The 25594-nt window shown below is 35.2% G+C and overlaps 1 protein-coding gene across 1 annotated transcript in view; it reads right to left on the reverse strand.

The window, feature by feature from the left end:
* Positions 1-25594, reverse strand: part of LOC111053090 — a 196724-nt gene that overhangs the window by 89762 nt on the left and 81368 nt on the right. The window lies entirely within an intron of this gene.

The raw sequence follows: 25594 nt of genomic DNA on the forward strand, positions 1-25594 counted from the left end.
TGAGGATTATCATTACACTATTATTCAACACTTCAAATAGCATACGCTTGGTGGAAATCTACTGGCATGAGTGAGAACTTGTCTGCAAGTAGGAGTAGTGCCCCAACACTAAAAGAGCTTATGAATTCTGACTGGACCAATTTTTTTTTTCATCTTGACCCTAACTTTCGACCTTGACCTTAGGGTGACATTAGAGGGTATTTTATTTTGTAGTTGTATAACATCCCAAGGTTGCATCAGACTCCCCATTTAAACCTACTCCACTCAGCCTGGCCTAGCAAGTATGGAGTCCCATCAGAACTCATTGGGTTAAGATTAATATTGTCACTGCTACTGCATGTGGCAATCCAGCTCCACTCTCTCCCGAACAGAATATACTAAAACGAACAGTACTTCTTGCCCTAGGGAGTAGAGTGTGGTCACTCCATGTTCCAGGGACTACAAGTAACTTGATTCGGATAGCTTGGTCAGCAACTCAATCACCCATAGAATTGTTTAATGCACTGGTCCTGAATAACCTTGAGTATCCATCTATGGTGTGGAGTCCAGTTGATGTAACTGATAAGTACGAAATTGAGAAGATTGAATAGATCTCTAAGACATATTATCATTAAGAAATTCAATAACTTCTGTCCATTCAATTCTCCAACAAGTAAATTGAGATCCAAATTCAATATCTGGTCAATGTGATGTGTTTGTGAAGATCAATGACACGAGCAGAATGACACAGTGATGGTGGTAGGAGAACACACATATCCGTGTGACAGCCGAGCAGCAGCAGTGTCTCAGTTCTGTAGTGCTACTGTATCAGTTCTGTATGGTCTGATTTCTGAATGTATCAAACTATTGTTCCTAATAGAACACTATTTACACTATTTAAAGCTTGTTACATCTGATTTCAATTTATATTTTTAAATTTTAAACTGATTACCTGTAGACATAGAAAATGAGAATGATAGTGCTGGTATATTATATCTGTGCATAACATTACCACAATCAGTCATGTATCGGAAATATACATATATATATATATATATATATATATATATATATATATATATATATATATATATATATATTGTTAAAATTGTTATCTTCTGCCTTATGTATATCTAATGTACCGGTAATTAGTTTCAAATTTGAAATTTGAGATACAGTCATGGGTTTCTTCTTTTATACTTTTTTCTGTTAATTCTATCATTTAATATATTATGTCTACTATACCTTTGGCTCAAGTTATTTGGTTTTACTTTTATTTTTGGTTCAACTTTTTTCTGTTCAACCATATTTCTCATCACTTTGATCCTACAAAACTGGAAAATCCCATATCTCTTCAATAAGTTTTTCACTCTCTATGTTAAACGAGCCCGCACCTTCACCATCAAAATGTTAACTGAACTAGTCGGTGACGGCTCGGGCAACAAACACGTTGACGGTGCTGACGCGGTGCGGTAGTATGTGTCCCTACACGTTTGAAAGCATTTGTTCTCTCACTCGCCATAGAAGGCGAGGCTCGCTGTAGAACTGAGCAAGCATAGTATCTGTTTGAGTAACACATTCATTGGAGCAGTTTGTTACCTGCTACTTGGAAAAATAACTCTTACTTTGTTTTCGTGAACCAGTGAACGAATGAGCATGTACAGTAGGCAGCCATTGTGGATGAGTGAACACGTGAAGCCATTATATCTGTGAAATCATCTAATTTTAATTGTACTTTATGTAGAAAACAATTGTCCACTAATTATAATTTACAGCGGCATCTGCAAAATGTCCATAAGAGTTATAGTCCTGCAAAAGAAGGAGCAATATGTCCATTTGAAGACATTTGGTTGGACACTTGACAGAGAAGCATGAATTTCAGCCATCAATTGATGAATCCACATTAATTTGCTTCTGAAGATGGTAAGTCATTTGGTGAGATGTAGTTATTGATGTAGAGAGTAGTAGTATTGATGATAAGATGTAGTTGAGTTGTTGACAATCTTCAGAACTAGTGACCTGCTGGGTTGGAGAACTCGCTTATGAATAGTTGTAAAACTCAAGGTTCTCGAAATTAATGGAAAAATTGAAAAAGTCCGAAAGTCTGGGATGTTTTTAAGGTGAAGCAGCCGTCTGGCATGTCAGCTAATTTCAGATTCGAATTCAGCGACCCAAAATATGTATAGAACCATCGAAAAAAATATTTTGGGGCTGTTTCCTCAAAACAACTATTTGACTAGACTAGAGGTTATTTTACAAGTTTTGATGTTGACATAATAAGGTTATGTTGTGTTTTCGTGCATTGACGAATCAGTTGCAGTTCCACTGAATGCCAGTCACAGCTTAGTAACAGCTATCACTGTGAACAGAACTGCTCTAACAAAATAATACATTATCAGCGCATGCGCATACTTCTTCATTCTAGAGGAGCATTTCTACAGAGAGCCTCGCGTGCCGTAGTACGACGTCCGACACTCTGCCATGCTGCAGTGTGGGCTCGGTGCGGTTATGTGTGTCCCGGCTATTATAAGGATGGAAAAAAACATTATGTTGGCAACTTTGGTGTCAACATAGCTTGATGCTATCACAAGTGAATAGCGAATTGTTGATTCTAATCAAAATTCAATTACACATTAATTTACTACAAAATTTTCCCCCTGAGCCTTCAGGCCTGCCGCAAAGTAGACCCATGCTGAACCACGCCACTCCAACCCACGCCATAAGATGTTTTGTAAACCAGTGCTATAGTAAACGAAAATTGGTGATGCAAGGTCTATAAATACAGGTCATGACACTCGTGTTCCTCAAGGAGCGGCCATCTTATGGGGTCTTTATGGCGGTACATTTGAGAATCCAATCTTATTTAATATGCTCATAACAAAATTATGCATTGTGTATTTGAAAAGCAATATTCTAGTTTATATAATTTATGTGAATTCAGGTTTTCAATTTTTTAATGATGAAATTCCAATAAAATGCTTCAATTATTCATTAATCTATCATTAAGAATAGTTTTTTTTGTAACCTGAGGAATATGATTCATAAGGCATCGAGACAAGACAGAAATATGCGAACTGCAAAAAGAGTTCAAAGTTCCTGATCTAAAAATCAAATCCAAAAATCAACAATACAGTTTCTAGTATTTTGCTAAATACTATGATTCTGTAGAAAGAATTATTTTTACAATTATAATTTTTATGATAACACATCATATTATGTACAATCTTCAATGAGAACAGCTTAAAATAAATCTGAAAATTGGTGAACTAGAACCCCACAAAATGGAAATTTTGCAATGCATCGCAGGATTGTGTCATGAACTGTATTTATAAACCTTGAAGAGGTGGTTGATGGTGGCTCCATCTCTGAGGGGAATCGGTAAATTTCAAACTTTGAATATTGCAAATGTTATTCTGAATATTGGAGATTTGTCAATCTTATGACACTTATGAAATAATGTTTTTTGATAATCATTTTAGAGGAAAACATACAAATATCCTACTTGTCTCTTGTACAATTTACAACGGTTTAGTGAAGGCTTGAATTGGTGCTTGGAATGTTGATGTCCATTCAAAATTACTCAGAATAAAATTCATGACTGAATTTAAAAAATCTTGAAAAATATTTTTTTGAATGAGAAGTCAGTTTATGATGACTTTCAAATGTAAACAAACACGAAGCAGACGAACTTTTTGAACTTGTTCCAGTGCTTGAAATTTACCAATTCCACTCATAGATGGAGCCACCATCACCCGCCTCTCCCAAGGTTTATAAATACAGGTCATGACACTCGTGTTCCTTATGGAGCGGCCATTATGTGGGGTATCTATGGCGGTTCATTTGAAATATTCCAATCTGCTCATAACAGAATCATGCATTATGCTTTTCAAAAACAATATTCTGGTTCAGAAAATATGTGAACTCAGGTTCTCGATTTTTTAATAATGAAATTCCAATTATAAATTGTTCAATAATTTATTCCTTTATAATTAAATATTGTTCTTATTCTTGTTACTTGTTATGATTCATAAGGCATTGGGACAAAAGGCAAACCTCAAAGAGAGTTTGAAGTTCCCAATCTGGAAATCAACAATTCAGTTCCTAGTAGGAATCTGAATATTATTATTCTGTGGGAAGAATTTATTCTACAATCCAAAGCTTCTTATTATATTAAAGCTGCAAAAGAAAAAAAAATATGAAAAATTCTCAGCCAATATGGCTGATTGTAACAGAGAACCAACCTCGAAATCAGTTGGAGAACACACTGGTGGCTATGGGAAAACCTTCAAATCGCGAAAACTTCACCCCCCTGGAACCCCTAGAGCCACCCAAATTTTTTCGACACATTTTGATAGGCCTCGCACAGAAAATTCAACGGAAGCTTTTCTGTTAGGCTCCCGGAGATAAGCCTATATCCATAGTTCAATTTCGATCAAATCCAAAATGGTGACCCGGAAATTTAAGTTTTCATCGATAATTTGGAGTTTTCCCAAATACCAAAAATTTTCAGCCAAAACTAGGAGTTAACTGTGAAAACTGAACATCGAATCTGTTGCATTGTTGCAAGCCTGCAGGAAAACCTCCAGACCTTCCAAATTTTGTCCCCCGCCACCCTTGTGCTCCCCCATATATTTGGGTCACTTTTAAATTATTTTCCCACAAAAAATTCTTTCAAGCTTTTTTGTTCAGATAGCCAAGTTAAGTATAAAACCATAGCTAAATTTGAACCAAATTCAAATGGCGACCCGGAAAATTGAGTTTTCATCGAAAATTTGGAGTTTTCCCAAATACCAAAGATTCTCAGCCAAAACTATGAGTTTACTGTGAAAGCTGAACACCAAATCTGTTGCATACTACATTGGAGGCTACGGGAAAACCTCTAGACCTTCCAAATTTTGCCCCCCCCCCCGCCACCCCTGTGCTCCACCAAATATTTGAGACACATTTAAATATGTTTCCCACACAAAATTTTTAAAAAGCTTTTTTGTTCAGCTCGCCAATTTAAGTGTAAAATCATTGCTAAATTCCAACCAAATTCAAATGGCGACCCGGGAAATTGAGTTTTTTATGAGTGTGTGTGTGTGTGTGTGTGTGTGTGTGTGTGTGTGTGTGTGTGTGTGTGTGTGTGTGTGTGAGAGAGAGAGATAGTTGTAACGTGTCCTGCCTTTCCCGGCATCATTCCAAGTTGTTTACTGACAAGCAGCTGTGATCTATAATTGAAGAAGAAGAGGAAGAAGAAGAAGAAGAAGAAGAAGAAGAAGAAGAAGAAGAAGAAGAAGAAGAATAAGAAGAAGAAGAAGAAGAAGAAGAAGAAGAAGAAGAAGAAGAAGAAGAAGAAGAAGAAGAATAAGAAGAAGAAGAAAAAGAAGAAGAAGAAGAATTAAAAGAAAAGAAGCTGTAATCTGTTATTGAAGAACAAGGAGAAATTGAGAAGAAAAAGAAAAAAAAAGAAGAAGAAGAATAAGAATAAGAGGAAGAAATTGAGAAGAAAGAGAAAAATTAGAAGAAGAAGAATTAAAAATCCTTGCCAGAAAATAGAAATTGTCCTATTCTCAGAGGAGAGCAACAGTAATGGCACATAAATGCTTCTGCATACAACCGTTCACACTGTTAGAGTTTAGCCATTGGAGCCCATTCTTCACAACTTCAGGAGGGTCACTAGCCTTTGTCTTCTTATTGTTCCCTATAATTATGAGAAAAAATTAATCATCAATTTCAAGATTTTTTTTGGAATATTATAATAATCTACTCGACCCACTGAGTCCATAGAAGTTTGGGTTTTGTTCCTACTACCAAAAATAATACTTTTTTTCTGTAAAAAAAGCTAAAAGTTCCTCTGTCTAAGAATTACCAATGTGAAGACCCAAAGCGATTTCTCCTATTCTACAGTTTTAGCAAACCATTCTGGTTCATCACATACGTCTACTCCACCTAATCTTCGCTACCTAACCTACCATACCAAACCTACTCCTAACACTCCTAACCTCATCAACCTGCCCTCCCTCGTACAGTCATAAAAGGCAATTGTGCGGTCGAAGCCCTACTCCCAGCCGGAGCGCGGAGCGCGGAGGCTGTTATCCAACCCTATACACCCTAGTGGAAGAGATCCATAGAAATCGATAGAAAAACTCTATTGATATCAATATATGCTCATGGATATCAATACATGCTCATGGATATCAATGGAAATCTATGGATACCAATAGAAATCACAATAAATACAGTCAATGAACTTATATTGATATCACTACAAGTTTAGTGATATCAATAGAAGTTCATGGATACCAATAAAAATCACGGTAAATACAGTCAATGAACTTATATTGATATCACTGCAAGTTTAGTGATATCAATACGTGCTCATGGATATCAATAGAAATCCATGGATACCAATAGAAATCATGGTAAATACAGTCAATGAACCTATATTGATATCACTACAAGTTTAGTGATATCAATAGGAGTTCATTGATATCAATACACATCACGGTAAATACAGTCAATGAATTTTGAATGCAGTTAAAAACTTGGAAATAATTGTGGCAGATTTTTTATTTTCCCGGAACAATGTATTTTTGATGAATGATTCGGGTGTAGAAGTGAATTTCTAGCACTCATTGTCTCTTGCAAAAATCGTCTTCAATGCACCGTTAACGATTTATAGACCTTTTGCGGTAAATTCAAATGCAGTTAAAAACTGAATATTTTTGTAAAATTTTCAATTTTCCCGGAACAATGTATTTTTGATGACTGATTCGGGTGTAGAAGTTAATTTGCAGCACTTTTTGTCTCTTGCAAAAATCGTCTACAGGATTTTCCAGCACTTTTTGTCCTATGTTAAAATCCTGTTAGACGTGCCGATAACGTGCTACTGACGTTTAAAATTAAAAAAAAACTTGGTTCTTAATGAAAAATTCTGAAAAAATTCATGAACCTTTCTGTTCATATTATCAACCTTGTCCTAGAATTTAAAATGATTCCATCCAAAATTGGAAAAGTTATAACACTTTTTCAAATTAGATCACAGTTTATGAGGAAAATCATGCAGTATCCGGAATTACTCACACAGACTTTGAAATGATTTTTGGGGTTTCAATAATTCAAATAATAAAAACCTACTATTTTATCGTTTCCAACATTAATTCAGTGTCAAGCACAAATGTCCCCCCATGAAAAATCAATAATCTCCACCTGAAATTGATATCAAATATTTTAATAACAGTAACATTGACAATAATTTTGAAATTGCCACCATTACTATTGTAATTGTATTGAATGAAAATATTGATATATTATCAATAATATGATACTATGAAATGGGAATATCAAAGTCTTAACAATTGATATATATCAAACTGATTCTAACTTTTTTCCCGGGGAAAACTGATTTTATTGCATTCAAAAATGTAGAAATCAGGATAGTATCCTACTTTTACTTATTCAAGTAAGAAAACATTGTTTTAGTCGGTGACATAAATATCAACATAAATCTCAACACAATCTAGTTAATGAATATTGCAGCCTTCTTCACTTAAACGGTTTTCAGTCATATATAAATAAACCCACAAGAGTACAGAATAATTCAATATCATGTCTGGATCACATGTTCTATAAGAATGAGTCATCCGAATCAGAGGAGGTTTTGGGGGCGATATTGAAGATTGATATCACTGATCATTTTGGAACATCCCTCTGTTTGGGATTCAGGGGCCGCATTTGTGAACCAAATGAGAATAATGTTTTTGAAAAAATAAATTATAGAAAACTTAATGATGATTTAAAAACCGAAACATGGAATGATATAGTAAACTACACAGACATAGAGAGTTTGACTGGTAATTTATTGACAAACTTAATAACCATATAACAAATTCAAAAACTAAAGTCAATCTAAAGCATAAACTGAAACCACTAAAAACTGGATTAGCATTGGTTTGGTTAACTGTATAAGGAAGAGAGATAAAATGTCTAAAAACGTGGCAAGACAGCCTTTCAATCTTGACTGAAAATGGAATACAATAGGTATAGGAATGTTTTAAGAAATCTAATAAAAGAAGCAAAACAAAATTACTTTAAAATAAGATAACAGAAAATAAATCCAACAGTAGAAAACTCTGGAATTGTATAAATGAATTACTGGATACAAAGAAAAAAAATTCTGATATTAAAATTGAACCTATAACATTAAATAAATATTTTCTGAAGTCGGCAAAACATATGCTGAAAAATTACAAGAAAATATAATTATAGATAATACAACTGATCATCGTGTTCCCAATCTTCCAAATTGTTTGTTCTGGTTCCCCACAAATGAACAGGAAATAATAAACACTATAAACTCGTTGAAAAGTGACTCCTCACCTGGCATTGATGGAATTAGTAGTGTATGTTTGAAAAAGATATCCGAATACATAGCAAAACTCTGGCTTTCATTATTAATGAATGTTTCGAGCATGGGCACTTTCCAAAGGAGTTCAAGATTGCAAGAGTTGTTCCACTTCATAAGGCTGGCAATATGAATGACCCTTCAAACTATCGACCCATAAGCCTGCTTTCCAATTTATCAAAGATTATGGAGAAGATAATAAAAAAAGAATAATAAGCTATTTGGAAAAATTTAAAATACTCCATAAAATCAATATGGCTTTCAGGCTGGTAAAAAACACTCAGGACGCCATATCACATTTAATATCAATAGTAACGGATAATTTTGTTAATAGAAAGAAAACACTCACTGTATTCCTAGACTTGTCCAAAGCATTCGACACAATACCACATAGAAAATTGTTGAAAAAGCTAGAAAATATAGGAATTTGAGACAGACAATTGCAATTATTTGAAAATAATCTAAAAAACAGAGCACAGGTCATTACTGTTGGAAATAAATCTCATCAAATTAGCTTAACAGATTATGGAGTACCACAGGGAACTGTACTTTCCCCAATATTATTTCTCATCTATGTCAATGATCTACTCAGGTTCAGCAATGAAGAGAGAACTCTAATTTCATTTGCAGATGATACCACAGTAACTTTTACGGGTGGGTCATGGAAGGAGGTGAATGACCTAGCAGTGGAGGGACTGAAGGTTATCAAATCCTGGTTAGATAATAACACCTTGACACTTAACTATAAAAAAAGTAATTTCATAACCTTCTCACCAAACATCAGTACTCAACCCACAAATATAAACCTACAAATACATGCCTCATCCTGTGTTTCGTCCACATCTACCCCGTGCCGGTGTCCATTGCTGGAGAAACTGACCATGCTAAATACCTTGGAGTTATAATTGATGCACATCTAAGATGGAACTATCACATTGATGATAAATGTAAGAAGTTGAAATACTTGATTTACAGATTCCATAGAATCAGTTTAATAACAATAACATTGACAATAATTTTGAAATTGCCACCATTACTATTGTAATTGTATTGAATGAAAATATTGATATATTATCAATAATATGATACTATGAAATGGGAATATCAAAGTCTTAACAATTGATATATATCAAACTGATTCTAACTTTTTTCCCGGGGAAAACTGATTTTATTGCATTCAAAAATGTAGAAATCAGGATAGTATCCTACTTTTACTTATTCAAAACTATGTAAATGGAATAACGCATATCCAAACAAAGATATAGATGACATTTGAGAGTATGTAATTATTAATAGTCAATAATTATTATTTATCAATGTATTGATAATACTATATCGACATTTTGGGTCTATTGATAGAATGGTCATGATGACACGATGATGCACAAGCCCAATGAATTTTGCAATTCGCAAAGGACCAACGGTTTTTTAAATGAGTTTCGTAGTCTGTAATTTTTGTGATTTTATCCAGGAAATATAGGTAAGTTGGGTGATTTTGTTTTTATTGATGTACCATAAAATGAAAGAATAAATTTATTATAGGTCTAATTACTTTTATATTCAAATGATAATCTTTTCGAAAGACTATTATAGGCCACGCATAACATAACCTTATAACACAACACTGAATACCATATTATTAATAATAATGAGAGAAAAGCCTCTTGAATTTATCATTGCTGGAAACAAGATGATTATTATTCTAGGCAGACACATTCCAGGGTTATATGCTGATACATATAAATTTAAATGTGTAACAAAACTTTTTATTTGTCCTAGCCTAAGTAATTGAAGTCACCACAAACTAATCTACACTCATGTTATTATAATGAACTTATTATCAATAATATATGACTGTGGATTGATAGAGAAAGACTATCAATGTAGTCCTCTCATTTTAGCAATATATATTTTATATAATAAGAAAGAGTGAAACTGTGTGTTTGCAACATGTGTGTTTTTCCAATTTTCTAGTCAAAAAATCTGGTGTGGCACACTCACACAACTTTCCTTGCGGTTATGAAAATTGATCACCTGATGCTACGGTAGTGTTCCCGCGCAATTCAGGTCTACTATGCAAAGATTAGAGCCAGCTGGTGACAGGGTAATAACGCTGGAGACACACGAGGTCTGCTATCTCTTCATTGTGAATCATTTAATAGAATCAACAGTTGCCAATAGTTTGCAATTGGATAATCACATTTTCTCGATTTTCGAGTTTATTCTCAATTTTAGGTGAAAATGTTATTGAACATTAATTGTAGAGATTCTGATGCTCAATCTATTCCACTCATAATTTTTTGTTTGAATTTTATCTGAAGCTTGATAATTAAGAATCTAAAATCAAACTTTGCATAGATGGGGCAGAACTCCTGAAATTTCTACAGATATGGGACTTGTGGCAGTTGATAGAGCTTTTCGATGACTACTATTTCAAGTATAACTTTAATCAAAATCGTTGGAGCCGTTTTCGAGAAAATCGCAAAAAACCCTGTTTTTGACAACATTTTCGCCATTTCAGCCCCATCTTGAATCGCATTTGATCGAAATTGTTCGTGTCAGATCCTTATATTGTGAGGACCTTACGTTTAAAATATCAAGTCATTCCGTTGATTGAGAGATGAGATATCGTGTACACAGACGCACATACACTCATACACACACACACACACACACATACAGACCAATACCCAAAAACCACTTTTTTGAACTCGGGGGACTTGAAACGTATAGAAATTTAGAAATCGGGGTACCTTAATTTTTTTCGGAAAGCAATACTTTCCTTACCTATGGTAATAGGGCAAGGAAAGTGAAAATATTATTTGAAATATGTTTAATTATAAGTAAACTTTTGTTTCATCTCTGATAGGAGCTGTGGTGATGAAATTCTCCAACACAAAAGAAAAAGACATAGAAGCATTATGGTAATCAAATACTGGCTGAAGTCTCCAAAAACTCGGTTTACCAGCAAAGAGAAATCTAAGTAAGTCTCAATTTTGATTAATTTAGAACAGAATATAAAGTCAAACAATTTTTTTCTATGGGTGATGTCCACATGAGCTCTAGGCTTGTGCTCATCATTATGAGTTAGTAATCATACCGGGTGAGTCATATTATGTAAGGGAACCTTTCAATAAATTAGAGACTGTTGTAGATATAATACTGTAGCTGTCAGGATATGTTACTGGTCAAATACTCTACCTCTTGACGTACGGTACAACTGAATTTCAACCCCTTCATAAGGGGTTGACTAGGTTCAGAATGTAGGCTATAGTATGGTGACTCAAGAGTTTTAACTGGAATATTTTTAATGTGAACGCCTATTGTGTGGTACATTATTTTAAAGGGCTTTTTAAAAAAAGAAACATAACATCAATTAAAATGTACTATGAAACTTGAATCCAAAACGGTGGCTGATTGAAGTTACAGTTTGTAAAGAAATGAGGGGTTATAACTCAAATATTTTTAATGTAAAGACCTATTGTGTGATACATCATTATAAAGGCATTTTTAAAACTAGAAGGATGACATCAATAAAAATCTATGATACTTTTATCTAAAATGGCAGCTGATTGAATTTTATCAATTATTTCTTTAAAAACCAAAACTTTAATCAGCCGCCATTTTGGATAAAAGTATCATAGAAGATTTTTATTGATTTCATCTTTCTCGTTTTGAGAAGGCTTTTAAGATAATACACAATGGGTATTTACATTCAAAATCTCTGATTTACAACCCCCAAGTCACCCCCTTATGAGGAGTTGAAATTCAGTTGTATGTCAAAAGGTGGAGTATTTGACCAATAACTTATCCTGAAAGTTACAGTATTATAATATCTACAACAGTCTCGAACTTATTAAAGGGTTGAAGACTGTGATGTTTTTAAAATAAATTATATTTTAATATAAATTATTGTTGTTCACCATTTTATTCAAGCAAAAATCTCCCTATTGGTCATCCAGACATTTATGGCTTTTTCCCATTGGTGATGCAAAGCTAATACAAGCAAATGGCTGATACAAAGTCCAACAGCTGAAAAATGAAGCTTACATGAAACATTTTTGAAATTTGTCAGCTGTTGAATGATTAGCCTACATATGAAAATGAGCTTTCTTTTTGTTATTATAGTGTCCAGCTGTTAGATTGCATATATCACTACTTACTAGGAAAAATCCATTTGTCTGAATAGGACTTTATAGTTGAATTCAATTATTATTCAGTTTTGTGTAAAATTATTGTAAAGTTTGGGTAGAGAATTTACTTCACATTATATTGTGGTTATTCAAAAGTTTTATAAGATTTATAGTTTTTTAATGTAAAAATAAAGAATTGAAAAGGTTATTTATTCAGAATAATTAAGGTAATCCTTCTCCATCTTTTCACGATAAAATATTGTAAAAATGTATTTTAAAAACGTTATTTTCATGTGAATTTTTGGAAATTTCCATGCGAAAGAAATGACCAAATGTGGGACAAGCAATGTAGAAAAACCCGTTTTATTCATGTTCTTTTCTGAGAGTTCAGTATACATGTTCAGTATAACGTGAAAATGTAGAAACAAAAAAAAGTTATTTTCAAGTTTCAGTTTCACGTACTTTTCACGTAAAAAGTTGGAACATTTACACTTTTTTTCACGTGAAAAAATGTGATTTTCTCGACTTTTCCACCAGAATATGACGTTATAATGTAAAACTGTGAGAACATAATTTTCACGTGAAAAAAACGCTCTTGTGTTATCTTGGACTTCCTTCAGGAGAGGGAGAGTCATGCATATTTGAATACATTTCTAGGTTATTAAATAAATTTGCTTGCAGATTAATTCAGGAAATAAAATCCTTATTTTCTAATTTGTAAAGATTGTATACTTTGAACTGTTATTTGTTCTAGAAATGTTCAAACACCGGATCCTGGAGGAAAACTGAATGCTACAAAAATTGAGATTGAATTGAGGTGCAGTAACATAAACCAGTATGTAGCTCAAAAAATTGCTACTTTAAACAGGAAGAGATCAAAGTATTCTGGAACACCACAATAAGGACCTTTCTTAATAGATAAATGACATGCATATGAGTTATTTTAATAAACAAACTTCTCACATTATTTATGTCTTAACTATTTACATCCTTTAATTTTTCATCAATATATCAATAGACATCTATTCACTGAATCCAATTCACTTATATTAATCATAGATGAAAATTAAACTTCTGTATGTGTAAAGGATGATTTTGTGACGATATTAATAATTCTTTTTGTAATTTGACACTGTTCAGATGTATTTTGTGCATTATGATGAATAAAAAAATTTTCAATTCAATTCAATTCAAAAACAGGTATACTCTCTTGTCTGATGCCAGTTGCAGCTGGGTTAAAATATTATAATCCTTGCAAATGTTATTTTCATCCTAAGCTGCTCTCCTAGATTTAAAAGAGGATTTTTTCTATAAAGGAGACAGGCTGCTTATAGATTGCTATTGATCTGTATTGATATCAATACAGCTGGTTATGTATTGATATCCATGGCTACCTATTGATGTGTATTGATATCATTAGGTATTTGGGCCAATACATATCCATGGAAATGTATTGATGTGTATTGATATCAATACAGCTGGTTATGTATTGATATCTATGGATATGTATTGATTTGTATTGATATCAATAGGTATTTGTAGGTTAGATTGGTTGATCTTTGTTTAATCGAATTGTCGATATCACCTAAATCGATGTATCGAAGCAGAATGACTAGTATATGGATGGGACAGATTGAAAAAGTTAATTTGCTCAACAGAGGGTTTGTCGGTCTACAAAGGTAGCCGAAGTAAGTGACCTGAATTTCTAACTTAATATGGTAGGTGGCTATAATATAGTGAGGTGGAATTAAATTCACTTTAATAATAAAATACAGTTCAACTTGAATCCGTTGAAAATAAATCCCGTTGTCACTATGATCAAACAGAGATAGTAACTTTGGAGTGAACCTTTTCTCCAAGTGATGACCAATATATCCAGAATCCAATACTTGTGCCGTAATTTGGAAAGATATTAGACCGCATGAAACAACAGATAGAATGGCAAATCCATGCGAACCAGGTCTCTGATAAATACTATAGGTTATGTAGCGAAGTGCTGGACCAAAATAGTAAATATTTCGAGTACCGAGTTTAATTCTAACGTTGTCTATACGATCTATTACCTCTCTTTTCAACGTTGATCGGCTGATGATGCGGGATTCACTTCACCTCGGTGTAGCAGGCCGGTGGGAGTCGATTTACTATTTGATTCTGTGGGATACTCCCACAGAACAGAATTTATTACTTGATAAGAAAAACGACCACCACTTACCACCAGAATAGATAATAGTCTAATGATAGATACTATACTCGCTACTGTCTGGCTATTGCAAAACAGGACGTGTCCTGAATGACCAATGTGTGTCGGCCGAGAAAGAACGAATTTGGAGGTAGAATGAAGTAAACCCAGTTTAACAAAACGGTAATATGGATATATTCTGAGAAATAAACTGTTACAGCAAATATGGAATAAATTAATGAACAGATTATGTGAATAAATATTTTCAATAGATACAAAATAAATATTGGTTGATAGCAGATTTGGATCTTTAATTTATAAATATTATATAGAAAGTTCGGTATTCTTCAATTAAACAAAATGAAATGGATAATAGCCCTTGGAAAGGGTCATAAACTGAATTAGTTCAACAAGAAAAAACAAGTTAATATGAAATAGTGATTCAGAAAATAGAATGAATTAATAATCGTAATTATTCTCAGGGTGTGGTTTCGCCTAAGGAAAATAGACCTTTTAGCTAAGTACAGCGTGGATAGTTAAATGTATTTAATATTATAAAAATTAATTATGATAAGTTTTGTACCCTTACAACTATAGTCATGACTTTTCTAAATGAACGAATTTATGCGCTGTACAATTTTCGCAGATTTATGGGGATCCCCTTTTATATATTCGAGCAACTTACGTAGACTTTTGTTTCCGTTTTTTGGTTTTTCGAAATATATTCGGCCGTAGAATATATCGTTCCGGCTGGGTCCTTCCACGTGGCGAAAAATGTTGAACAGACTTCACTGATATAATTTCAGGGTTTATTCGAATGAAATTTGAAATCTTGATATCACAATTATTATAGGAACTTTGGAACAACTTTTTAAAAACAGAACAACAAAGATTAAGTTACATGAAACAGAAATTAAAGCTTTTAAACAATTAGGTATGTGGACTAGGTCTGCATCCTACCGATGATCCTTGCAAAATGGCCTCGAGTCTTCCTCTTCCAATTTTCACTTCAATTTCTTCTCCAAATTTTATCTTGCCAAATTTACATATTAATTCGGGATTGGTCCGATTCTGTGACGTAACCAATACGCCGAATGGGTGGTGTCACTGTGTCCAACTTTAAAGCTTTAAAAATATGGTGAAATTCCTGGTTTGAAGTTGTTCCAAATTATCATATAGTTTTTTATAATTATAATAATACATAAATAATAGAATTCGTCTATGATGATATACTTTTAAATTGGTTTCAATGAACAGCTAATAATTATAAAACATAGACATGCTAGTATAAGATACAGTAGACAAGGATATATATGTTTATAACAATAACGAATAACATAATAAATAAATATTTCTTTCTATTTTTTTGTTTATATTGTTTTTTATACGCTAGAATATCGACCCTCAAATGTCATATATGGCTAAGCTAATTTGTTCATATATTTTTAACAAGTATATTTTTCTTTGTAGTTTAAATAAATAAATATTCGGGCTTATTTGGCCTAGAAACGAAAGTATAAAAATGAAAAATTTAATAATATATTATTTCTTTGATCGATGTTTAGTTGAACTGCCTTCTCAATTTGCTACTTGTTAATGAGCTAGCCTTGGTTTGTTTCGGGGTTATGTTTTCATTTCGAAACTAACCTTCAAATATAACTTTACTGTTCTAATCCATCGGCATATAAACATATATGGTTTTTTCCATTGACTAATTTTTTGGAAGGCATACAATTACAGATTTATTTATTTCTTGCCTGGTAAGTTAGATAACGATCGTCTATCGACCTCAGATAAGATTATATGTTTCTACGGTGATAGAAGCTATTCCGTTCTTGTACTAGCCTATGAACAAATTTATTTTGTATTTTGAGGGCTGTACGATCATTGGTACATCACAAAAAAGTCCCTCTAAATCGAGTCTGTGGGTTTATGATACAGGAACAGGATCTATGAGCGTGCAGGCTCGATTTACTCAAGTACCAAATGATTGGCTCGGTATCTGCTATCTTACGTAGCTGGTCTCAATTAACTGAGCAAATTTTTGGTTCATCGAACACAAAACGGGTTCAAAGTGCCCTAGATGGTGCGCAGACTCATCCGGTGCAACTTAAGGTGATAAGGTACCCCTTAATGGCACGCAGGCCATTGGTAGTAACCTTTAGGAGTGAGGTCTGTCCCTCTAGTCTCCTATGAATTAGATAGAGTCAAGCTGATTTTTTCAGGTTGATCTCTTTACAAAGGTGAGTGTAAATGATACAGTGATACATTTACCTCAGAGTATAGATTTTTGGCATTTCGCCATGCAATGCAATGTTTAAAACATAGATGCGACTTCAACAGTTAGTCGACATCGGGTAGCTAACTTCCGGCTACTCTTCCTTCGAGCAATCATGTGTACTGAGTTGATGTTTTCATTAGATACCGCCTGTCCTGGATGACTCTTACACAAAAATAGACATAGAACGTTTATAACATTTAAATTTGGCTAACTTTACATTAATCAGTAGGTATTATATGCTTAAATTTGGTACAGACTAGACGAATCGATTCTTTTTCATAATTTTGAACTATTACTTCATATCTTTGAGGTTATGGGTCGATATCTTATTCTTTTTCCATGCAATAACATAAAATAGACATATTATAATAAACATAAAATTATTTTTGGTTTTTCTCATTGGTTTTTTACATGACATACATTTATAAATACAATATTTCCTCGAACAATTTTACAATTTTTGGCATTTGTGAAGTTGGTACTTTTGCTTGATGCGTTCTTTTGCTTACAGCTGGCTATCAATTTTCACAATCTCAAAACAATTTCCTGTGTGTTCAGGCCAAATGCTTAATTTAATATTCTCAATATTTCATTTAATAATACTTATAATTTGTGCACAGATTCTTAATTGGACAAATTTATCCGGCTTCATTTTTAATTACAATTTTCTTTTCCAGGTCTGTAACAAGATGCCCATGGAAGTTTGTTTGGGTTTGAGTGGGAACGCGACCTCGCCTTGTTGTGGACAAGCTATCATAATATTTACACGGTGCGTATTATAGGTATAAAAAATTGTTTACTTTCATTATCATCTCTAGTTGGATTGATGCCTACTTATCTCGCTGACCACTAATGTTTGTTTATCCTTTCATTGCGTTTGTTTACATCCGTAGCTGTTGTACCTTTTTCTTAGGTTAGCTAGGCTGATACTGCAAACTGGATCTTTGTTGTTGATTGTGTGGTATAAAATTCTTCAGTAATGCTGAATATTCTTTAAAGTTGTCTTGGTTGAAGATCTTTTATGTAGTATTAGGGTGATAAATAAATTTTGAATAGGTGCTGGCTTCTTAAATATTCCAATACGAGATGAAATGAGACATGTCCAGGTTATGTTTACTATGTTGCTGCTATTATTGGAGACAATCTCAACCGCTAAGATGAAATCCGGTGTGTATAATATCGTTGACATATGAAGCTTGGCTATAATTTAATGAAGTTGAATTAAATTTCCATTTTGCTGTCCCTCATTCGGTATTATTTGGGTAAGCTTGTTCCTATTTGATAATTCTTTTTCATAAATTTGAAGCCCCGGTATTTCAGGTATCGGTTCAAAATATTTATCTGTCTTGTTCCTTTTACTCTATTACTGTAATTATATAATTTGTTTGTTTTATTACCACCATTCATCGATTTTTTCCAATCACATTTCCTCACTGCTTTCCAATCGTGTTTACTGCACCAACTTATACCAGCTTTCCATTTATATCTTCCCATCATGCTTACAATAATAATAAAAAATACCAAATTACCTATCTTCACTCTATCAATAAATTTTCTCAATAACAGCATCACAATCTTTAACAATAACATCATCATATCAATATCACAACCTTTCATTAATACCACAGCCACGCTGATAATAAACATAATACAGCACATCAAAACGTTTCCTCTCCATTTCATAATACAATTTCTTAATAAACAATAATCAGGTACCTTCATTTCCCACATACAACTCATTAAACTTTTCGATTTCGTACAACACCTTTCCATATCCAACAATTCCATCCGATAGTCCATATTATTTTCCTTCCAATAGCAATAATTTATGATTGTATTTCCTTTATTTTCAAGTCTATTCCAATTATCCTTCCAATTTTGGTGGTCACACAGATAAGCAGCTTGCTTAAATCTGATGTGCCCCCCATGCATGCCATCAGTTGCTTTCTGTCCCTCATCCTGGAGTCGGTCGTTGTGGTCCATCTGGTGGGCTCCTTCACAGTGGTTCCCGTCCAGTGTCCATGCGTCCTTCTGGCGGTGCAGTTTGAAACGGGCATGGGGGCGTCGGCGCGTGCGTTTCTTCCCTCTCTTCTTCTGCCTCCTGGCCTTCCGATGCTGATTCCTCCTCCTATTCCTCCTGAAGTCGTACGGCTGGTCCCGCGTCCTAAACTCCTTCTCGGCGGCTGGTCGCTGTTTAGGCCCGGTGTGTCTCTGCCTTTTTCCAAACGTTAATCTCCTTGATTGGGGTTTGGATGTTGGTTCTGTTGACTTGGTAGGCATGTATTTAATTTCTGAAGGAAGTTGTATGTGTTTGGATTTTGTTGCTGTTATTTTGTGGCAATGTGTACTATTCTTAATACTTGGGGACGTTCTGCTTACAGGTGGATCCGGGATTATGTGCGGTAACTGCTGCTGCTCGTCCTGGATTTCAAGGAGACACTGGGTTGTTACTCTAAGGCGACGTCCTGGATTGATACCTGACAGGTAATTTGACGAGAGAGGTAGCGTAGCGATTTCAGTTGTACTTTTTATTTGATTATATAAGTCGTTCTGTATCAAGCTACATTGAGAACCAGTGTCGATCAATGCGCGGAGGTTTAATGATGCTAGCTGGATGGTAATGTATGTTTGATAACACGCATTTATTTTCTGTGGTAGGTTATCAGTTTCTTCTATCAGCGCTTCTGGAATGTCGTCTCGGAAATTTATACAGCAGTTAACTTCTTCTTCTAATCTGGTACTGGCAATCTCGAGGGGTAGATAGGTTTGAAGGGATTGGTCGTTGTTAGCCAATTGACGGGGTTTATACCTCATGTGCTTCGGGTGACGATGCTGATAACATAGTCGTCGCCTGTCCTGGTTTCGCGCTGTTGACATATTGGCCGGTCTGGAATTCACATATGTTAACAGTGCTGGCAGACAGGCATGGTCGGCTAGTCCGGAGTTTGGCGAATTACTCTGGTTGCTAGGTCCGGCTTTGCTAACTTGGCTTCCAGAAGCTTCTTTATACTGTGGTTTCTGCTGTGTCCTATCGGCGTTTATTATGTTCTCCCTTCGATGTTGTGGGTTTGGGTTGTTATTATTTGAGCGCCGTTGAATTTGGTCTTGTCCGTCGTAATGAGACGGGTTATTATAAGTGGAGTTGAAGTTTCTGTGGTTGTTGTTATATGTTTGTGGTGGGCGATTTGGATTACGATGTCTGTGGCTAGATGAAGTGACTTGGTACTCTTCTCTGTTGTCGGGTTTGTGATGGGGTGCGTAGTTCGGTGAGACGGTGGCAAGTGGATGTTGATTGGGAGCGTGGTCATTCTGGCGGAAGTCACTCTGTCTATTTCGACCTTGGGGCTTGTCATCCACGGTCTGTAGACAATGTAGATAATTTTCCAGCTCTTTGAAGCTGGTAACTTGGTGGGTGGCCAATGCGAGTCGTATGTATCTCAGCATTTTATCTATGATTAATCTTACCAGCACAGGTTCGGGTACTGAATTATCAAGCTGCGTATTCAAATACCGGAGCCGGGTGATGAAGGTGGTGTAGGAATTATCCACACGTGTGTTGTACTGGCTAGAGACAATTTCTGCCAACAAACCTTGTTGTCTCCCTGCACTCCAATACTTCTCCAGGAAAACTTTTTCGAATTCTTCAAATGTATTTATCTCCTGAGCACAGTTGTGGAAGAATAATAGTGGTTCACCTGTCAGAAGAGCAGTTAGTTTTAGACGCCATATTGGCCAGGGGGTAGGTACTAGTTGGTGTATGGATTTAAGCTGGTTTATGAAAGGTTTCGGCTGTATGGACTGTGGCGTATTGTCAAATTTTTCCAGATTGTTGACGAGGGATAGCATGCTAGTATTGTCGGCAGGTATGCAACTACCATTCAAGTTCGGTGCCAAAGTCATTCGGGATTCCAGATGCATGATTTTAGAATCTGTGGCGGCCATTTTCCTTTCGAACTGGGTTTTTTGCTCTTGAATGCCATCCTGCATGGAATTAACCTTGTCGCTAAGATTTTTCTGTTGATCCGATAGGTGGTCTATTCGGCTCTCTAGGGTTAACTGGTTCTCTGCATTTTGTTCAATTTTAAGACTAACCAGATCCACGGAGGTGCTCACGGCTCGAATAGCAGTTTTAAGCTCTTGTTCTAAGTGCTGGCGTCCACTTTCGCACTTAGTGTGATGATTTTTTAATTCAATTTGCAAATGTGCTCGGGTCTGTTCCTCGGTCACCTTTATTTGGTCAACTATTTTCTCTGTCATCCGCTTTTCTAGCTTTTGGGTTTCGTTGGTTATGTCGACCCGCAAGCTTGTGTTTAATTCGGTAAGTTTGCTCTCCATATTTAGGGACATCTCATCCATCCGAGTGTTGAGATCGTCGGTGATTTTAGCTTTAATTTCTTGGGCTTGTTCAGAAATCTTCTGGTCGACCTGTCCTAGGATTGCTGTAGTTTTGTTATCCATGTAAGCAAGGAATTGTCGGAGCTCCTCTTTCCGCTCTTCTCTATCCCTGTTTCTTTCTTCTCGGTCCTTGTCTCTCTCTTCCTGTTGCTTGCGCTCTTTCTCCCTCTGTTCTGCTCGGTCCTGGTCTCTCTCTTCCTGGCGTATTTTTTGGTCCTTCTTCCACCGTTCGTCGATCTCAAATATCAACTGTTCGTTTGTAGCAAGGGTGCTGTTTGCCAGTGCTATTGATAGAGGTCCGCGAGTATCCTCAAATAATGTTTTTTCTTTATTTGCAGGTATTGAAGGAGCGGCATATGGAGGTGAAGCGGTTGGTATATCCTGGAGCTCGAGCTGGGTGGACGAATGCTGGCCCAGGTTATTGGTGTTGAAACCCATGGAGGATATGCTGCCGGGCTCGCGACTCCTTGGGGTCTCTGCCTCGTCGTCCACTGGAGTGGGAGTGCTGGATGGAGCGTCGTCAACTATTGCCGCATCCGCCTGTGCGCTGGGTCCTGAGGGTAGTGCCACTGGGTACGAGACGTCCGAATTGGGGTTGGAGTTTTCCATGGTGAAGTGGCAGATTCTTGGGTGACAGCGTGGAAGTTTGAGCGACAGTTCGGTAGTGCGTGAGCAGACAAGCGAATCGATGCTAATTTGCTTAAAATTAGATAAGTGATGAGATAAGTGAACAGCAAATATTTATCACAGTGATTAGTGCCGCAAGATGACTAGAGGATAATTCAGTGCACGTTGACCTTCAATTGTTCGAGGTAAACATATAAACATTAAAAATTAACAATAAAAATAGGACATATAGTACTAACATATAGCAATTCCTTGTGAGGTAGGATACGAAACCTTCTTGTTTTATGATTTTCGTGTGGTTCAGTCCACATACAAAATTAATCTGTTCAATCTCAAGTTCGTTCTTTCTCCCCCCTAAAAATTCATCACTAGTTGACAAATCTTTTACCCACATTGATCATGCAGGGCGCGGCTTATTAATAATTGGGGTTCTGTGTCCCTCTAGTTTGATTAGGATTGTTATGATGAATATTCAGGCTAAGTTTGACAAGTTGGGATTGATCCAAAGTTTGAAAAAATTTCTGGGTACTAGTGAAATAATTATGTAATCTAATAGTGTAGCTGTACCTGCCTAGGGGTCTCATCAGAGGCTAACACAGTTGGGCGCCATGTGTCAAATATCGGCCTCACGTTGAAGCGTCATGTGTCAAGTTCTGCTCCGGGGAGGGGCATGAACATGCACTAAAATTGATAACTATAAACTTTTTAACAATTAAACCAAAACTACAATCATAAACCATGGGCAATATTTCTCAACGTTTAATGCCCCACTGTTTTGTTCCATAGAAAGAAGAGTACGCAAAATGAATAAGTAATTTATGATTAGAATAGTCTGATTAAAGAGAATAGTTAAACGGTTGTAATATTTGAGGTTATGATTCAATGATAGATATTTGTAGGTTAGATTGGTTGATCTTTGTTTAATCGAATTGTCGATATCACCTAAATCGATGTATCGAAGCAGAATGACTAGTATATTGATGGGACAGATTGAAAAAGTTAATTTGCTCAACAGAGGGTTTGTCGGTCTACAAAGGTAGCCGAAGTAAGGGACCTGAATTTCTAACTTAATATGGTAGGTGGCTATAATATAGTGAGGTGGAATTAAATTCACTTTAATAATAAAATACAGTGCAACTTGAATCCGTTGAAAATAAATCCCGTTGTCACTATGATCAAACAGAGATAGTAACTTTAGAGTGAACCTTTTCTCCAAGTGATGACCAATATATCCAGAATCCAATACTTGTGCCGTAATTTGGAAAGATATTAGACCGCATGAAACAACAGATAGAATGGCAAATCCATGCGAACCAGGTCTCTGATAAATACTATAGGTTATGTAGCGAAGTGCTGGACCAAAATAGTAAATATTTCGAGTACCGAGTTTAATTCTAACGCTGTCTATACGATCTATTACCTCTCTTTTCAACGTTGATCGGCTGATGATGCGGGATTCACTTCACCTCGGTGTAGCAGGCCGGTGGGAGTCGATTTACTATTTGATTCTGTGGGATACTCCCACAGAACAGAATTTATTACTTGATAAGAAAAACGACCACCACTTACCACCAGAATAGATAATAGTCTAATGATAGATACTATACTCGCTACTGTCTGGCTATTGCAAAACAGGACGTGTCCTGAATGACCAATGTGTGTCGGCCGAGAAAGAACGAATTTGGAGGTAAAATGAAGTAAACCCAGTTTAACAAAACGGTAATATGGATATATTCTGAGAAATAAACTGTTACAGCAAATATGGAATAAATTAATGAACAGATTATGTGAATAAATATTTTCAATAGATACAAAATAAATATTGGTTGATAGCAGATTTGGATCTTTAATTTATAAATATTATATAGAAAGTTCGGTATTCTTCAATTAAACAAAATGAAATGGATAATATCCCTTGGAAAGGGTCATAAACTGAATTAGTTCAACAAGAAAAAACAAGTTAATATGAAATAGTGATTCAGAAAATAGAATGAATTAATAATCGTAATTATTCTCAGGGTGTGGTTTCGCCTAAGGAAAATAGACCTTTTAGCTAAGTACAGCGTGGATAGTTAAATGTATTTAATATTATAAAAATTAATTATGATAAGTTTTGTACCCTTAAAACTATAGTCATGACTTTTCTAAATGAACGAATTTATGCGCTGTACAATTTTCGCAGATTTATGGGGATCCCCTTTTATATATTCGAGCAACTTACGTAGACTTTTGTTTCCGTTTTTTGGTTTTTCGAAATATATTCGGCCGTAGAATATATCGTTCCGGCTGGGTCCTTCCACGTGGCGAAAAATGTTGAACAGACTTCACTGATATAATTTCAGGGTTTATTTGAATGAAATTTAAAATCTTGATATCACAATTATTATAGGAACTTTGGAACAACTTTTTAAAAAACAGAACAACGAAGATTAAGTTACATGAAACAGAAATTAAAGCTTTTAAACAATTAGGTATGTGGACTAGGTCTGCATCCTACCGATGATCCTTGCAAAAAATGGCCTCGAGTCTTCCTCTTCCAATTTTCACTTCAATTTCTTCTCCAAATTTTATCTTGCCAAATTTACATATTAATTCGGGATTGGTCCGATTCTGTGATGTAACCAATACGCCGAATGGGTGGTGTCACTGTGTCCAACTTTAAAGCTTTAAAAATATGGTGAAATTCCTGGTTTGAAGTTGTTCCAAATTATCATATAGTTTTTTATAATTATAATAATACATAAATAATAGAATTCATCTATGATGATATACTTTTAAATTGGTTTCAATGAACAGCTAATAATTATAAAACATAGACATGCTAGTATAAGATACAGTAGACAAGGATATATATGTTTATAACAATAACGAATAACATAATAAATAAATATTTCTTTCTATTTTTTTGTTTATATTGTTTTTTATACGCTAGAATATCGACCCTCAAATGTCATATATGGCTAAGCTAATTTGTTCATATATTTTTAACAAGTATATTTTGTATTTTGAGGGCTGTACGATCATTGGTACATCACAATATCAATAGGTATTTGGGCCAATACACATCAATACATATCCATGGATACCTGATGTGTATTGGCCCAAATACCTATTGATATCAATACATTTTTTTTATTGATCTCTATTGATCACTTCCACTAGGGCAGACATGAAAGGCGATTGGGCGGGCGAAGCCCGCCTCCCAGCTGGAGCGCGAAGCGCGAAGGCTGCTATCTAACACTATACAGTCGTAAAAGACAATTGTGGGGGCGAAGCCCGCATCCCAGCCGGAGCGCGAAGCGCGGAGGCTGCTACCCAACACTATTCAGTCATAAAAGACGATTTGGGGTGCACCCTACTGGGGGTGCAGGGGGCGAAGCCCCCTGCCGAGCGCGAAGTGCTAGTATAACTGAATAAAACATCATGTTGTTCAATCTGTGATGATAACAGCTGATAAATTTGAAAATTGGTGAACTAGAACCCCATAAGATGGCGATTTTGTAATGCATCACGGGATTGTGTTATGACCTGTATTTAAAGACCTTGGCCTCTCCAATTTGCGTTTACTATAGTACTGGTTTACAAAACATCCCATGGTATGGGTTAGAGTGGCC

Source organism: Nilaparvata lugens, chromosome 14, assembly GCF_014356525.2.
Source record: "Nilaparvata lugens isolate BPH chromosome 14, ASM1435652v1, whole genome shotgun sequence".
Lineage (NCBI taxonomy): Eukaryota > Metazoa > Arthropoda > Insecta > Hemiptera > Delphacidae > Nilaparvata > Nilaparvata lugens.